General features: G+C 36.9%; 1 pseudogene; it reads right to left on the reverse strand.

Annotated features, from left to right (window-relative positions):
• Positions 1-3,245: 3,245 nt before the first annotated feature.
• LOC120782140 overlaps positions 3,246-17,803 on the reverse strand; it is a 54,826-nt pseudogene continuing 40,268 nt past the window's right edge.

A 17,803-nucleotide genomic window follows, 5' to 3' on the forward strand; every position in this document is an offset into this window, starting at 1 on the left:
AGGGCCTTACTTTAGTTGTGTACCATGACACTTCATTTTTTTCAGGTAGGTGATATTTATCAAAGGTCAGGAGACAAGGTACTGGCTTTTGGTTAGTGTATTTAGGGAATTTGAAAATTGAAACAACTCCCTGTGCTTTTAATTTCAATGATTTCATCGTCTGAGATTTCATTCAGGCATAGTGCGTAAATTGTTCCTTCTGTGTAGTTTAGATTGATGTGGAGTTTTATTTCTACATCACATATGTATGCCATATAAAGCTTTCGTTGATATGAATTTTTCAGCTATGTTGTTGTTTTTTACTGGTAATAAAAGTTTTTCGTCTCTAAGTTCTGATATATTTATTATTTCGGTGCTTCTATTTTTTAACACTTTGTGCACAGCAAAACACGAATATTAGTTTATGGGTTTTTGAGAGTTCGCTCTTCTTCTTTACTGGCGTAGACACCGCTTATGCGATTATAGCCGAGTTAACAACAGCGCGCCAGTCGTTTCTTCTTTTCGCCACGTGGCGCCAATTGGATATTCCAAGCGAAGCCAGGTCTTTCTCCACTTGGTCGTTCCAGCGGAGTGGAGGTCTTCCTCTTCCTCTGCTCCCTCCGGCGGGTACTGTGTCGAATACTTACAGAGCTGGAGTGTTTTCGTCCATTCGGACAACATGACCTAGCCGCTGTCTTTGAATTCGCTGAATTATGTCAATGTCGTCATACAGCTCATAGTTCCATCGAATGCGATATTCGCCGTGGCCAATGCGCAAAGGACCGTAAATCTTTCGCAGAACTTTTCTCTCGAAAACTCGGAACGTCGATTCATAAGTTGTTGTCATCATCCAAGCCTCTGCACCATATAGTAGGACGGCAATATATCATCGGCATACGCCAGGGGTACGCTCTTATAAAAGATTGTACCTGCTCGATTAAGTTCTGCAGCTCGAGCTCGAACAGCCGAAACTCATGCAAAGGTACTATTTACGCTCATTGTCATATCAATTTATAAATTTCCGAAATACATAAATAGCCAACCATCTCCAAGTGGTGTAGTCCTCCTAACTTTCGATCGCTACTCCCTACCCGAAAAAATTGATGTTTCATGGTATACAACAAAGGTAAGACCATACTATCCAAATCCTATGAGATGCAAAAACTGCCAATTATTTGGTCACACAAAAAAACGCTGCAATAAGGTCCCTACTTGCGATACATGTGCATTACCAACCCACAATTCCTCACCCTGTACTCGCACTCTCTGTGCAAACTGTTCTGCAGATCATCCAGCCTCAAGTAAACTGTGTCCAAAGTTCACTCAAATAAAGAATATAATAACAATTCAAACAGACAATAAATGCTCTTTCCGCGAAGCAGTAAATATCCATAAAGCACAAATACAACCTGTTTTCAATTCTTCATCTCCTTTATTCGCTAACGTTATTAACAACCCGACAAACATAACTAACACAAACAATCAACAAAACACTCAAACAAAAGAGCAAAATCTTGCTCTCCTCTATTACTTCACCTACAACTTCCAACTCTAAAACAATCAGCACAAACAACGAATAAAATGTAACAACCACTATAAATCAAATAAATTCAACTCATTCGTTTCCAACAACAAGTGCAGTCGAAGACTCAACTGTACCATCTTTTGACTACAACGCAACAACCTCACTCATTTCAAACTTGATCATCCAACTCAGTAACACTCCCGCCGCCCTATTACCCACACAACCCCATCACAAAATAGACTATGAGAATTCTCCAGTGGAATTTGAAAGGTCTATTTAACAATTATCCAGATTTGAATATACTCATCAATGAATTCTCACCACACGTAATTGCATTACAAGAAACTCACCTTCCAGCAAATAAAACGGCATATACTCCTCACAAATACATTGGTTATTTCCATAATCTACCACAAAACGAATCAGCTAAACAAGGCATTGCCCTGTTTATCAAAAAACATATCAAACACAAACGTATCCCAGTCTTTTCCAACATTTCCGCCATTGCAATAGAAATTAACATCGGTTTCAAATTTTCCATAGTCACATGCTACATCCCTCCGAATCAAAAGTTTACTGCAGGAGAACTTATAGGTGTCATTAACGCTGTACCTGCAGCCACAATAATCATTGGAGATTTTAATGCTTGGAGCCCCCTATGGGGATCTACCTCCTCAAATCTAAGAGGCCAAATAATGGAAGATGTTATTCTTTCAAAAAACTTATTTGTCCTTAATGATAGATCACCAACTCACTTTTCCTCCCACAAAACTTTCACTCATATAGAATCGCTCTTTGTTCAGCTTCCATAGCCCATAAACTCTGTTCTTATACTCTAGAAGACCTTCCCAATAGCGACCACTTTCCTATTATAACTACCCTCATCACACCGATGCAATACATCATTAAGCCGAGATCAAAATTTCTTACAGATAAAGCTGATTGGTTAGAATATTGCTTCCCGCTCAACACATCAACAAGTGCTGAAATAATATCAGAAAACATAAACGCAGAAGCATCAAAAATAAAAGGGATTATTCGGAAATTCCGCTGCACATATCTCCATTCCCCAAACTAGCACAAAAAAATTTTCCGCCAAACTACCGTATTGGTCCAATCTATTAACTGCCTTGAGAAATACAAAACAAGCTCTTTGGTCTAAATTCAAACAGAACGTAACAACTGAAAACTTAATTAGATACAAAAAAGCAAACTCTAACATCAGAAGAGAACTAAAGTCTGCTAAACGCATAGCCCTTGAAAAACTAACAGCTAATATAAAACCCACTTCAAGCTCTAAAAAAATATGGAATGACATCAAATCTCTTTCAGGAGGACATAAACAAAATAAAATTGATTTTATTCAATCTCCCGTAGGTACCATTTACGATCCGCAGCAAATTGCAGAAAACTTTGCACAAACATGGTCAAACAACTCTAAAAATTTCAACTTTCATCCGAATTTTATTACACTTTCAAATCAAATCATTTCCCAAACATACCACAACCCATTACCGTGTTTCGAAGCTACATTGATAGAATCTCCCATTACTTTAGAAGAGTTCGATTCTACTATCAGCAAAATGTCCGGAAAAACCCCTGGATCAGACAAAATTTCCTACCCCCTCCTAAAAAATCTTCCATACTCTTTAAAAATCAGGCTTATAACCCTATACAATAACATATTAAAGCAGGGTATTGTACCTCAAGAATGGAAAAAAGCTACAATTATTCCCATCCTTTAACCCAACAAATCGAGTGCCTCAATTTCAGACTTCAGACCTATTTCTTTGATACCCTGCATTGCCAAAGTTTTGGAAAAAATTATATCAAAGAGACTCGTGTGGTATTTAAAACAAAAAGGACTGATAAGCCCCAAACAGTTTGGTTTTCAAAGTGGTCTTGGCGTCATTGCCCCACTTCTTTACTTTGAACACCACGCTACAACAACAATATCTACCAAAAATCACTTATCCGTCCTCAGTCTAGATTTTGAGAAAGCATTCGATAGAATTGGAGCTCATACGGTATAACAAGAATTAAAAAATGGGACATTGGAGATAAAATGTATAATTTCATAAAGTCATTCCTTTCAAATCGTAAGATTACAGTAAGTGTTAGTAACCACAACTCCAACATATACCCCCTATATAATGGCATACCCCAAGGATCTCCCCTTTCAACAACACTATTTATTATTGCCTTTATCCAATTAAGCAACTTAATAACCTCATACCGATGTGTAGACCATATCATCTACGCAGACGATGTTTTAATTTCTCGGCTTTAAAAAATTTAAACCAAGTAAAAATCATTTTTAGCAACATCCTAACCGAAATAGCAGAATGATCTAAAACGTCAGGAACAAAAGTTTCTGCAAGCAAAAGCGCAACATTTCACGTTTGCAGAAAAAGAAAATGCACCTTTCCTAACCTATCCTTCGAAAACACACAAATTCCTCACAATACTTGGCTTAATTTTTGATAAAAAACTAACATTTAAGGAACATTGTAAATATGTTAGATTAAGTTACTTAATAGACTAAACATTATAAAGTTTCTCTCTTCAAAACACTGTCATATCCATATCTCAACTCTCGTAAATATTGTAAAAGCATTGATCTTGTCAAAAATAGACTTTGGACTCGCAATCTATGGACACTGTGCTAAGTCCCATCTCGCACTCATTGAAACATAGCGGTAAAAAGGAGCATTCGCGCATTCCCTACTTCTCCAACCAAAGTGGTCTTAACTGAAGCAGGTCTACCCAGCATCCTTCTCCGAACAAAGCAGAATACAATAATGCTCATACCAAAACTTCTCTACTTCAAAAACTCCCTTTTGTTTAATGCGATGAAAACATATCGTACCACCAAAAAACTATCCACGATCGTACAATGTATAAACATTATAAAAAACTTGACATAATATCAACACCACAATTAATAAAGGAGAACACTCATCCTCACTGGCTGACGTTAAAATCATCCATAATAAGTACGTTATTCAAGTATTAAAAATCAACCAACAACGCAGAACAATATAACCAGCTATTTACACTTATGAACCAGAGTGGAAAATTATCTACACCGATGGATCAAAATCGGTCACCCACACTTTGTTTGCAGTGACAAACGACCAAGGTGTCATTATAACCGTCGGTGTTTTACCACCGTACTGCTCTATACTTACAGCTGAAGCGGCTGGTGCTATTTATTGCACAATCTAAAGAAAAACACATCATATGCAGTGATAGCAAATCGACAATTACCGCGCTGTTGAATGATACAAATAACTCAGTACTGATCAAGAATATAAAAGATATTTTATACAAACACAAAAACATAATCAAGATCATGTGGATCCCTAGACACGCTGGTATTAGAGGCAACCAACTTGCAGACGATCGCGCCAAAAAGGCGAGTAGAGAACCAGTTTTCTCGTACGCACACGTCACATCAAAAGATATTCGCAATCCCACTGGTGTCAAGCCAAACTACCCATCCGACTGTTCCTGCCAATACACAAAAATATTTGTGCGCCTTAGATTAGGTCACACTTTAAGAACACACAATTATCTGCTGAACAAACCGGAAAAACCTAGCTGCACACTTTGCAATCATCCAAACGACTCAGTTAACCACATCCTAAACGACTGCACTGCACTAGCACAAAAAAGGAAAACCATTTTTGGAAACAGGGAACCCTCCCGTCTACTGAAAACACCAAATATTGACAACGTCAATGCTATCAACAATTTGCTTAAGATATGTAAGATAAATAACATTTAAATATTATAAGCAAATAAAAACTAAGTATTAATTTTACACTTAATTTTAATTAGGGGCCATTCCATCAATTGGCAACATGGTTTTGTACCCGTGGTTCTCCGATTTTGACGAAACTTTAGAATATCATAATATAGACCAAAATAAGAAAATCTGTAAACTTTTTAGTGGTCAAAGTTGCCTAATTGTTTTTTGGCGCGCAATTCAAATTGAGATCAAACAAAAAAATGACTATTTATTTTATTTTTTAACGACCTCAAAATCGAATGAAAAAAATTTCGAAGTTATCCAATTTTATGTAAAAAAATCTCAGCTTTCTGATAAAAATATTTTCAAAATCCAAAAAAATTTTCAAAATCTAAAAAAAAACATTTTTTTTCAAAAATCCCGTTTTTTGTGCTTTTCCCCCAATTTTTTTCAAAATTGACTTTTTCATTCGATTCCTCGTTCAATTTTACATAAGAATCAGTGTTCAAAAATATGGGACTCTGATCCCATGAACAGCAAAAAAAATTCAAAGTTGCCGCTCAAAATAAAAAAAACACCTTTTTTCCAAAAATCCCATTTTTTGTGCTTTTCCACCAACTTTTTTTCAAAATTGACTTTCCCATTCGATTCCTCGTTCAATTTAACATAAGAATCTTCTTCTTCTTCTTAATTGGCGTAGACACCGCTTACGCGATTATAGCCGAGTTAACAACAGCGCGCCAGTCGTTTCTTGTTTTCGCTACGTGGCGCCAATTGGATATTCCAACGGAGTGGAGGTCCTCCTCTTCCTTTGCTTCCCTCGGCGGCTACTGCGTCGAATACTTTCAGATATGGAGTGTTTTCATCCATCCGGACAACATGACCTAGCCAGCGTAGCCGCTGTCTTTTAATTCGCTGAACTATGTCAATCGAATGCGATATTCGCCGTGGCCAATACGCAAAGGACCATAACGTCGACTCATCGGTTGTTGTCATCGCCCAAGCCTCTGCACCATATAGCAGGACGGGAATTATGAGCGACTTATAGAGTTTGGTTTTTGTTCGTCGAGAGAGGACTTTGCTTCTCAATTGCCTACTCAGTCCGAAGTAGCACCTGTTGGCAAGAGTTACCCTGCGTTGGATTTCTAGGCTGACATTGTTGGTGGTGTTTACGCTGGTTCCAAGATAGACGAAATTATCTACGACTTCAAAGTTATGACTGTCAACAGTGACGTGAGAGCCTAGTCGCGAGTGCGACGACTGTTTGTTTGATGACAGGAGATATTTCGTTTTGCCCTCGTTCACTGCCAGACCCATTTTCTGTGGTTCCTTGTCCAGCCTGGAGAAAGCAGAACTAACGGCGCGGGTGTTGCGGCCGATGATATCGATATCATCAGCTGTACACTCTTATAGAAGATGGTACCTTCTCTATTTAGTTCTGCAGCTCGAACAATTTTCTCCAGAAGCAGGTTGAAGAAGTCGCACGATAGGGAGTCGCCTTGTCTGAAACCTCGTTTGGTATCGAACGGCTATGAGAGGTCCTTCCCGATCCTGACGGAGCTTTTCGTGTTGCTCAACGTCAGTTTACACAGCCGTATTAGTTTTGCGGAGATACCAAATTCAGACATCGCGGCATAAAGGCAGCTCCTTTTCGTGCTGTCGAAAGCAGCTTTGAAATCGACGAAGAGGTGGTGTGTGTCGATTCTTCTTTCACGGGTCTTTTCCAAGATTTGGCGCATGGTGAATATCTGGTCGGTTGTTGATTTTCTAGGTCTGAAGCCGCACTGATAAGGTCCAATCAGTTTGTTGATGGTGGGCTTTAATCTTTCACACAATACGCTCGATAGAACCTTATATGCGATGTTGAGGAGGCTAATCCCACGGTAGTTGGCGCAGATTGTGGGGTCTCCTTTTTTATGGATTGGGCATAGCACACTTAAATTCCAATCGTTGGGCATGCTTTCGTCCGACCATATTTTACAAAGAGGATGATGCATGCTCCTTATCAGTTCTTCGCCGCCGTGTTTGAATAGCTCGGCCGGCAGTCTGTCGGCCCCTGCCGCTTTGTTGTTCTTGAGGCGAGCAATCGCTATTCGAACTTCTTCTTGGTCGGGTAATGGAACGTCTGCTTCATCGTCATCGATTGGGGAATCGGCTTCGCCTTCTCCTGGCGTTGTGCGTTCACTGCCATTCAGCAGGCTGAAGAAGTGTTCCCTCCATAATTTAAGTATGCTCTGGGCATCGGTCACTAGATCACCTGTGGGGGTTCTACAAGAGTATGCTCCGGTCTTGAAACCTTGTGTAAGCCGCCGCATTTTTTCGTAGAATTTTCGAGCATTACCCCTGTCGGCCAGCTTATCAAGCTCTTCGTACTCACGCATTTCAGCTTCTTTCTTTTTCTGTCTGCAAATGCGTCTCGCTTCCCTTTTCAACTCTCGGTATCTATCTCATCCCGCACGTGTTGTGGTCGATCGTAACGTTGCGAGGTAGGCAGCCTGTTTTCTGTCCACTGCGACACGGCACTCCTTGTCGTACCAGTTGTTCTTTTGTACTTTCCGAAAACCAATGGTTTCGGTTGCAGCTGTACGTAAGGAGTTTGAAATGCCGTCCCACAATTCCCTTATACCGAGTTGTTGACGAGTGCTCTCAGAGAGCAGGAGTGCAAGCCGAGTAGAAAATCGTTCGGCTGTCTGTTGTGATTGCAGCTTCTCGACGTCGAACCTTCCTTGTGTTTGTTGGCGTGCGTTTTTTGCTGCACAGAGGCGGGTGCGAATCTTGGCTGCAACAAGATAGTGGTCCGAGTCGATGTTAGGACCTCGGAGCGCACGCACATCTAAAGCACTGGAGACGTGTCTTCCGTCTATCACAACATGATCGATCTGGTTTGTGGTTTTTCGATCCGGAGACAGCCAGGTGGCTTGATGAATCTTTTTATGCTGGAATCTAGTACTACAGATAACCATATTTCGTGCCCCGGCGAATTCAATCAGCCTCAACCCATTTGGGGATGTTTCGTCGTGGAGGCTGAATTTACCGATCGTAGTGCCGAAGATACCTTCTTTGCCCACCCTGGCGTTAAAGTCGCCAAGCACGATTTTGACATCGTGGCGGGGGCAGCTCTCGTAATTGCGCTCCAAGCGCTCATAGAAAACATCTTTGGTCACATCGTCCTTCTCTTCCGTCGGGGCGTGGGCGCAAATCAGCGATATGTTGAAGAACCTCGCTTTGATGCGGATTGTGGCGAGACGCTCATTCACCGGAGTGAATGATAGTACTCAGCGACGGAGTCTCTCTCCCACCACGAATCCAACACCAAACTTGCACTCCTTTATATGGCCACTGTAGTAAATGTCACAAGGACCTACTCGTGTCTGTCCTTTTCCCGTCCATCGCATTTCTTGGACGGCGGTGATGTCAGCCTTTATTTTCGCGAGGAGATCAACCAGCTGGGCAGCGGCACCTTCCCAATTAAGGGCCCGGACATTCCAGGTGCATGCCCTCAAATCGTAGTCCTTATTTCGTTTGCCGTGGTCGTCATCAAAAGGGGGGTCTCTCATCTGAGGCTGATTGTTGGTTTTCATTGGTAAGATTTTTTACGTGGCGGGTCCCAAACCCAGCGCACAACCCTGCGGAGGGGATAATTTGCCTTCTCACATTAACTCGCCTTCGAACAGATGTTCTTAGGCTACCCAGAGTATACTTGGTCAAAGACCGGAAGTAGTGAGCTGCTTGAGCCATATGTAAAAGAATCGTTTCTGGCCACTCACAAGTGAATGGCGATCAGAGAACTTTCCTCACTTGCGTGAACCAGCTCCATGACTCCATCCTCCATAAGAATCAGTGTTCAAAAATATGGAACTCTGATCCCATGAACAGCAAAAAAATTCAAAGTTGTCGCTCAAAATCCAAAAAAAAAAAACATTTTTTTCCAACAATCCCATTTTTTCTGCTTTTCCAACAACTTTTTTTCAAAATTGACTTTCCCATTCGATTCCTCGTTAAATTTTACATAAGAATCAATGTTCAAAAATATGGGACTCTGATCCCATGATTAGCAAAAAAAATGCAAAGTTGTCGCTATACGGCGCAGTCTGTTCGCTTAGAAGGTTGTGTGAAGGAGGTAAATATTAAATTGCATTCTTAGACTTGAATTAATGAAGAAATCAGTGTGTTCATTTATAAAAATATGCGCCGTAATGCGACAACTTTACATTTTTTTTTGCTCAGGGGATCAGAGTCCCATGCTTTTGAACATTGATTCTTATGTAAAAATTAACGAGGAATCGAATGGGAAAGTCAATTTTGAAAAAAATTTGGTGGAAAAGCACAAAAAATGGGATTGTTGGAAAAAAATGTTTTTTTTTTTGGATTTTGAGCGACAACTTTGAATTTTTTTGCTGTTCATGGGATCAGAGTTCCATATTTTTGAACACTGATTCTTATGTAAAATTGAACGAGGAATCCAATGAAAAAGTCAATTTTGAAAAAAAAATTGGAGAAAAAGCAAAGAAAATGGAATTTTTGGAAAAAAAATGTTTTTTTTAGATTTTGAAAATTTTTTTGGATTTTGAAAATATTTTTATCAGAAAGCTGAGATTTTTCTACATAAAATTGGATAACTGCAAATAAAAGAAATAGTCATTTTTTTGTTTGATCTCAATTTGAATTGCGCGCCAAAAAGCAATGGAGCAACGTTGGCCACTAAAAAGTTTACAGATATTCTTATTTTGGTCTATATTATGATATTCTAAAGTTTCGTCAAAATCGGAGAACCACGGGTACAAAACCAGGTCGCCAATTGATGGAATGGCCCTTAGACATAACTATTGTAATAAATAGCCGAAGGCCCTAGTAGCCAGTGCTTAATCTCTGCGTATTAATTATTAATAATTAGTTCTCATTTAAATAAATAAATAAATAATATATACACTTCGTAACACGGGCTATACCAGTGTGACACTTTCAAAAAAAATTTTTTTTTTTTGCCTTTTCGATAGTTTATATATTCAAGAATATCCTATGAAATCGGCAAGTGTCTTGAATAGTTTTTGAATGGCAGCGTTCTAAACAGCGACCGCTCAGAGGTGCAAACATATACAAGTGAAATTTTAAACACGTTTTTCTCGAAACGACATTTTTCGAAATTGCTGACATCATAACTCAAAGAGAAATTGACCGATCAACAAAATGGACTACGATCTTTTTGATTGGTTGAAAATTGACAATTCGGCATTAAAAAAATTACCATTTTTTTCGTAAAAAAACTTTTTTTTTCTAAATTACGCCATTTTCATAATTTTTGATATTTTTCAAAGATCGTAGTTTATTGTAAAAACAAGGTATTTAAGTGCAATAAACATTTTGAATTTGTTTGTTTCAGCTGCTCATTCGACCGTAATCATGCCAGCAGTTGAGGCACTTTTTTCGGCACTTCCGCAGACAGCACATAACTCCGTTATTTTTCAATATTTTTGTAAAAAAAAATTTTAGTATAGCTAAAATATTCAATCTAGTACTTTCTTTCAAAAAAATTCACGAAAATCGCCTAATTTTTCATGCGTCACACTGGTATAGCCCCTTAAATGAAAGTTCTTGAAGTTAAAATGCACTTACGAGAAACGTGTTAGAGAATAACAAAACACCATCAATAGCACAAAACACAAATGTTCGTTTTGAGTATCGGTCGATGACTGTTGGAATAATTAAATATTTTTCATTTTATTTACAATGTCCGGGTACTTTTTGTACGCACAATGTATGAGACAATTTGTGGATGCAGCATAAACATTACAAAAGCGTATTAACTCTTCTAGAAAAACGTCTGAGTTTAAGAATTTTAAAATCAGCATTAATTCTGCTGAGAAACCGGAAAATAAACAATTATTACGGTACGAGTATTAAAGAAAAAACAGCAGAGCATTACAGAAGGCGGAGAGTTCTAATAGCGGATTTTGCCCTTGGTATTAACTAAAGCAACAATCCTTATGTCCACCTTAAACTAAATCAATGTTAAAAACAAAAGATTGCCTGTCTTTACATTCTAAGGCAATGGCGTAATCTCCAAAAAAATTGTTTTAATAAACTGAACGATTGGAATCAAGTGCTTCTATAAAAACCTTGTTCATTTGACGATATATCTTCTCGAAATTTGGTATTAGTCAAAGATCCCACCATAGTACGACCATCACCCATCGTATTACGGGATGAAAATAATTTTTATATAAAATTTATTAAATTAAAATATTAATTTCGAGGAGGTTGCCTGGAAATTGTGATGCTAAGTGTAATTAATTAATAATTAATAAAAAGATTTTTTTTTAAACGTTACACCCACTCTCTTATGCAATAAGCAGTAGACTAATCGAAAGTATCTATATAGCTTGTAGAATATGCAAACACTGGGTTGCCTTCTTTTTCCCGGTGCAATTATTGGGTTGCCAGGTACATACAGGTAACTTAAAAATAGTGATATGCACCTATCGACTTACGCGATAAACCTTATACCAAAATAAAGATAATTTTATTGCGAGTATAATGATATAAGGTTGCCTGCGAAAAATTGGTGCTGAATCCCGGTTGCCGAGTTTTAAAAAACGAAATATTCGTGCGGCTGAATACGTGCGAAAGATATGTCCGAGGAATGTATTCAGTGCCATAGAAAAGGACGCAGCATTGCAGTTGTGTGTCGGTCCTTCGTCGAAAAAAAAGACAACTTTGGTACATTTTTTGGATGAGTATTGGGAAAAAAATTTGGTAACGATCACCGGAAATAAAAAGATTTTTTTAACTGTTGACCACCAGTGTTTCTCTTACGAAGTCCAACAAAATTCCATAAAAAAAGTGAAGAAGTTGATTATGTGTGTCATCATGAAGATGCGGATACGAGGATGATTTTTCATGCATATAAAGCGCCACCAGAGTCGAAAATTTTAATTAATGCCACTGACACCGACGTTCTGGTTATTTTGCTGGGAAATATTCACAAAATTCAGCATTCTGAAAATTGGCTAGCCAATTCAGCGACAAAAAATAAAAATTATCAATATTTGGAGTGCATTAATTGCACTGAATTAGCGTTGAAGTTGGGATACGAGTTATGCCTAAGTCTTCCAGCTTTCCATGCATTTACAGGATGTGATTATACGGCTGCATTCTACAATAAAGGAAAAGTGAAACCATATAAATTATTTTCCAAAAACGAAAAGTATCAGACAGTTTTTTCATCATTGACAGATGAAGCTGATGTTTTTATCAACGAAAAAATGGTTCAAGAGTTCACAGCTCATATGTATGGTATAAAAAACTGCAATAGGGTGAATGAAGCGAGATATCGAATTTTTGTGAAAAGTTATTCTTCAAAAGAAGACAACGAAAAATTCTTAAAAAAAAATTAAAAGTTTTGACTCAAATACTATACCACCGTGCTGGATATCACTTAAAAAAAAAGAACTTTAAGAACAATTTTTGTGAATTCTATGTGGCTTCATGCAACGGATCCTGAATGTGTTAAACTACACCCTGAAACCTGCTTTTGGTTTGTTGATGATTATCTAAAACCAACAGGATTCATTGGGGACCACACGCCTTTAACAGTACAAGATATTGCTGAAATGACAGAAAAAGAAAATAGTGACGACGAATGTTCAGAACTTGATGATGCCAATTTTTCTTCGGATGAATCAGATTTTGAATAATGTAAATTAATGAAAAAATATTTTTAATCACTATGTTATTGTATTTATAATAAATGGCACTGAGTACGTTTCTCGGACATATCTTTCGCACGTATTCAGCCGCACGAATATTTCGTTTTTTAAAACTCGGCAACCGGGATTCAGCACCAATTTTTCGCAGGCAACCTTATATCATTATACTCGCAATAAAATTATCTTTATTTTGGTATAAGGTTTATCGCGTAAGTCGATAGGTGCATATCACTATTTTTAAGTTACCTGTATGTACCTGGCAACCCAATAATTGCACCGGGAAAAAGAAGGCAACCCAGTGTTTGAATATTCTACAAGCTATATACTTTCGATTAGTCTACTGCTTATTGCGTAAGAGAGTGGGTGTAATGTTTAAAAAAAATCTTTTTTTTAATTATTAATTAATTACACTTAGCATCACAATTTCCAGGCAACCTCCTCGAAATTAATATTTTAATTTAATAAATTTTATATAAAAATTGTTTTCATCGTAATACGATGGGTGATGGTCGTACTATGGTGGGATCTACTATATGGGTTATACTGACATTAGTTACAGTTTATACATATGCTATACATAGTATATAATATGCATTGATGCGATGCGATGAATATCACGTAAACTCTTAAGTTACACGAAAAATTGTATGCAACAATTTTTGTAGAGCAAACTTATGAGTTTCCCGATTTATAATGATTTGTTTCATTTTATTATAAAAATAATTTTTGCCTTTAAATAATTAAACATCAAGCGTTGATATCTTTTAAACGTTTAGATTTTCAAAAAATCGTGAGAAACCATTTTGCAGAGCATTCCAAAAATCTGTGAAAAACTTAGTTTTTCAAGTAGTTGGAAACGAGATTATGATAACAGGAAATAAAAACTGTAAGGTGGAGGATCTTCCCATTACAATTAAGAGTTCATACTTGAAGAATTTTTCGTAAAGGTGTCTAAGAATATATTTTTCAGACTATCACGGGAAAAAGAAATACTCGAATTCTTACCGTACATATCATTTTATATTCTTTATCTTTTACAATTTTATTAGGTTTCTTTTTCATTTTTTATTTTTCTTACAAAAGTTGGCTTCTACTCAAAATCTTAAAATGAAACCATTTACGTTCCACAACAGAATACAGTATTTATCGTCAGAACTCTTCACATTTCTGCATGTTTATACCCCAACCTTTCTTCTCCCTTATATTAACACTTTGCTCCTCTCTAACTGTTTGTCAGAATTAGCCAATCAACAACATTTTTGTATTTTCATACAGATTTATGTTAACTGTTATAGCAATAATTCAACATTCCAAAATGTTTTCAGGCAACAAAATTTTCTCTTAATTTGATCACCCAAACGCTTGGCTATTCTCCATTTCTCTTTATGTATACACCATCAAAACAATGCAGAATGTAGTGCCGTCCGGTGGACTAATGCAAAATATATTTTTCACTTTTAAATTAAATGTAGAAAAGACAGTACAAAGTTCAGAGCAAAGCACGGAAGGCGCTAGAGCTCAGGTGTGGAAATAGTAATCCGAGCATTAGCCAAAGCGTGTAGGCGTTTGGCTGAGATGCGGTGAATTGCGGAGTATACAGACCAACTAGCACCACCAAAGAGCCAACCGGCTAGCGGGCGATTAGTCGAGAATGACTGGAAGCTGCTGCTTTTTTTGTTGTTTTGGCGTTGTTATTTGTTTTTGTTATTGTTTTTTGTTTTAACATTGCTTCGGTGAGTCGTGCAATAGTAGAGACGTAGTTTATGTGGCAACGAAAAAAAAAAACAGAAAGCAACAACATAAGCGATAACAAGGACTTCAATATGTCTAGCATCTTGTTGAGCTGAGTAGAAACAAATTTTCGTTGGCGCTGCTGAAAAATTGAGTAAGATAAAAAGTAGAGAAAACAGGGTGAAAAGATGAAAATTATACAGAGGTAAGTGAACTGAAAGAGAAAAATTAACGCATTGCAAAAGACGGCAAATAGGTAAGAAGTGAAAACCAAAGAAAAAACCTAAAAGCTTTTCCGGCAAAAGAAAATTTAATAAAATAAAAAATAAAATTTAATAAAGCAGTTAGAATAAGAAATAATTTAAATAAACTTGTACCAATATTGTAACTGAATACAAGTGTTATTCAGTATATTATCATCCAATTTTTATTTACAAAATTTGATATTTTAAAGTCTTTCATACTTTTTATGCAATGCCATATGTAATTAAAATATCATATGTTGAAAATTCTAATGGTAACTTGAACTTCTTATAAATATTAGTTTTGATTTTTTTGTTTGGTGTTCTGAAAAATAAGTGTTTAGACACCTCGAGGAAAGCCTCTGCAAGTATGAGTAACGGGAAGGTCATTCGCCTTCCAGTTTTCTATTTTTCCATGTTATCAGGTAGAAACATTCAAATCACGCTTACAACTACTTGCAAACATATTTAGTTTTATAGTTTTTGTGTCAAATTGAATGCTCTTCAAAAAGGTCTCCTGGCAATGGCTCACCAACAACTCATGTAAGAAGAAACCAGCTTCTGTACCTTTATAGAACTATAAAGGAAAGAACCTACAGATTTTTAGCGGCTTTGTCCTTAGAATCATAGATCCAACAGCTATTGTAACTAAAACATATTTAAAAGACAATTATAAATCACCAATCAAGTTGATTGAGAGATAATTTTGCGATAAATTGGAGTCTTCTATAAAATGGCCGAAAACCCAGAAAAATTATCAAAAAATGATAAATCTTTGCTGTCAGCAAATTTAGATAACACAGAACGTCAAATAACTAATTTTTTATTTGAAGATTCTTTATGGAAAACATCGAAGACTATGGGTTTTCCGATTTCGAAAAATAAAAAAATTGTAAAATATGGGATTTTGACTATACCATACATGGGCGTTTTGACTCACATGAGCAGTTACTCTCAGCATACGTATTTTTACGCTCTTATTTCAGTCGCTATTGAGAGCGAAAAAAACAGTTTTGCACTGTGGGATAATGAATTGATTTTCCTGCCAGTTACGCTGCAGACAGCAACGAGGTAACATAGGTAGTCGGTATTTTGATGTTTTTTATGCCCTAGTATATTTTTGCCCCATTTGAAATGTATAACATAAATAAAATGTTATAATTTCAGATACCTTTGGTGGGGTAAATTGGGAGTTGACTACTTTTACTAGCAAACTAGTTAGCGGAAATTTTAAGATAAAGTTGAAATTGTGAAGAATTATCTCTCTCACTACCCTCATATTTCTCAAAGTATTTATGGAAGGTATTATAGTGCCTCCTAAAATTATATGCCCGGGTCCCCTTTACACACATATTAAACAATAGACATTGCATATTACCAAAGGCATCGGAAATCATAAAGCAATATTTGTCATTCATTTTGAACAAACACATATAGTTACGCGCATAAATAGTATCATAAAACAATCAAGCGGCGCACGATGTTGCTTCGCTGTTGTTTGTTAATCAACCGACTGCAAATATTCTTTGTCCCATGGTAGCCACTTTAAGCTCGCGGTTACCAATACATCCATACATTTCATTTGCCCATCTCTGGACTATACCCACAATCCACTGTATGTAAAACACCGAAGCATACATACAGCCGCAATTGCTTCGTACAAATATTTTACGAATGCACTTTTTCACACTAAATAAAAAATTGACTTTGCCGACATACTTCTCAAGCGTTCATACGCTTCCATTCACAAGTAACACAAAAAGGTAGTAGTTATAGAGCATAACAGCAATAACAAAGAAAAAAAGTTGAAAAGAAATATGAAGTAAGACGGGAAACAAAAGCAACAACAGCTGTTGGATGATTGAATCTTGCAGAAGTCAAAAAAAGCAAATTTACTTGCGCCTGCATTGCCATGCGCCATAATTAAACGGCTTCGATATTATTTCTTCTTCTTCTGCTTCATCATCACTTTAGCTTGTTTGTGCATTCACCAAGAAATGGAAGGCAGCGATGCGGTTCGCAGAATGTAAAATGGCTAAGCAAAACAAATGTGGACAAAAAATAAATGCGAATATGCGGTTGAGATGGCAAGAGAAGACAACAAACATGGGAATAAAGAGCAGAAAAAATGAGTGCCAACGAAACAAAGCGAGTGAACCAACAACATGTACGCACACAGAAAAAAGGATTTTCATTAAAGGGAAAATAGAAAAAGAATGGCAAAAGCAATAATGAAATACGAGTCGCACCAGCAGCAGCAGATTCCATGGTTTCCTTCCAGCTGTGTTTGCAGCATGCGGCAAGCCAAGTATTTGACCGAAAGAGCAGCAGACATATGGTCAATTTTGGCTTTATTTTTGAATGCATACAAGTAGGAAATAAGCAAGCAAAAAATTTAAAAATAATCAGCCTTACCTTGCTGTGGCATTGTTTGCGGACGTAATGAAGATTTCTCAAATCGTTCATTTTCAATTCTTTTATGAATATAATAAAAAGAGTGTGAATACTGTCAACCCGCTTTAAATATGAATAATCTAATCAAAAAATTATTTTATCTTTTCATAAAAAGCACTCTATATTGTTTGTTTTTTCATTTATTTCGTTTGCATTTCGTCTTCTTATCAACAATAATTGCTTGTAAAACTGCACTTCTGTAGCTTGGTTCTAGGAATTAAACAGTGCCTGCAAAATATGACGGACATACAAAGCATGCGAATATATGTAGTAAAAGACACTTTGAATATTCATTTACAACCACGTTTATTATAATAGTTTAAAGTACATATGTAGATGCTTAGACACTAATTAGCCACTTAAAACTATGCGGTGTAATTTACTTGACTGTACATACCTTATCCGTTTTTCC

The sequence above is a fragment of the Bactrocera tryoni genome, unplaced genomic scaffold (assembly GCF_016617805.1).
Source record: "Bactrocera tryoni isolate S06 unplaced genomic scaffold, CSIRO_BtryS06_freeze2 scaffold_963, whole genome shotgun sequence".
Lineage (NCBI taxonomy): Eukaryota > Metazoa > Arthropoda > Insecta > Diptera > Tephritidae > Bactrocera > Bactrocera tryoni.